General features: G+C 48.0%; 1 long non-coding RNA gene across 1 annotated transcript; it reads left to right on the top strand.

Moving 5' to 3' along the window:
* Positions 1-607: 607 nt before the first annotated feature.
* On the top strand, positions 608-1,195 carry LOC109310279. Its single transcript, XR_002101178.1, has 3 exons — positions 608-644; positions 683-704; positions 1,178-1,195. It is a non-coding gene; the product is annotated as an uncharacterized LOC109310279 (long non-coding RNA).
* The last annotated feature ends 23 nt before the right edge of the window (positions 1,196-1,218 follow it).

Here is a 1,218-nt window from a genome sequence, read left to right as displayed (position 1 = left end):
TCCCAGGAGGGCTGGGGTGACGGGGCCTAGCGTGGGCTCTCCCTGGGGTGGAGCGGGGCAGCCCTGGAGGGGCCGGCAGCGCTCTGGGGGTCGGGCCTGGGCTGGGCTTAGCTCCTGCCCTTGAGTCGCGCTGAGCAGGGACAACGTGCAGGGCAGGAGCCCCGGGTGTGCTGGCAAATCTGCTGCCGCTCTGCTGCCAGGTCGTGGGCGCCCCGCTCGGCCCCGTGTGCCCAGGGCGGAGAGACCTGGGGGTGCTGTGTGGTGTGGCACAATAATGACACAGAGCAGACGTGTGTGTGTGTGTTACACAATAATGATAAGGAGCACAGGTGTGTGTCTCTGTGTGTTACATAATGATACAGAGCAGAAGTGTGTGTGTGCAAGTGTGTGTGTGTTGGACAGTAATAATATGGAACAGGAGTGTGTTTGCGTGTTTGTGTCTTGCAGAATCATGATACATAGCAGAAGTGTGTGTCTGTGTGCATGATGAAATAATGATGTGGACAAGTGTGTGTGTGTGTGTTACAGAATAATAACAGCAGAAGTGTGTGTGTCTGTGCGTGTGTGTCTTACACAGTAATGATACAGAACAGAAGTGTGTGTGTGTATGTGTGTGATGCAGAATAATGATATAGAGCAGCAGGGTTTGTGCATGTTTGTGTTATAGCAGGATACAGAGCAGAAGTGTGTGTGTGTTTACACGTGTTTGTGTTACAGAAAATAATATGGAGCAGAAGTGTGTGTGTTACACAATGATGCAGAGCAGAAGTTTGTGTGTTTTAGAGAATAATGATGCGGAACAGATGTGCGTGTGTGTGTGTGTGTGTTACAAAATTATAGGGAGCAGATGTGTGTGTCTGTGTCTTGCAGAAAAATGATACAGAACAGATATGTGTCTGTGTTACAGACTAATGAGACAGAGCAGACGTGTGTCTGTGTTGGCAAATAGTTATATAGCCAAAGTGTGTGTGTGTGTGTGTCTGCTCACGTGCTCATGTTCATTACAGAATAATGACACAGAGCAGATGTGCGCATGTGTTACAGAATAATCGTACAGAGCTGAAGTGCGTGTCTGTTTTACACAATAATGATAAGGAGCACAGGGGTGTGTCTCTGTTACATAATAATGATATGGAATAGAAGTGTGTGTGTGCGCGCACACTTGTGTGTCATGGAGTAATGATACAGAGCAGAAATTTGTGTATGTTACAGAAGAAC

The sequence above is a fragment of the Crocodylus porosus genome, unplaced genomic scaffold, assembly GCF_001723895.1.
Source record: "Crocodylus porosus isolate Cpor-Errol unplaced genomic scaffold, CroPor_comp1, whole genome shotgun sequence".
In the NCBI taxonomy this organism is placed as follows: domain Eukaryota; kingdom Metazoa; phylum Chordata; order Crocodylia; family Crocodylidae; genus Crocodylus; species Crocodylus porosus.
This window is presented reverse-complemented; position numbering and strand designations above follow the sequence as displayed.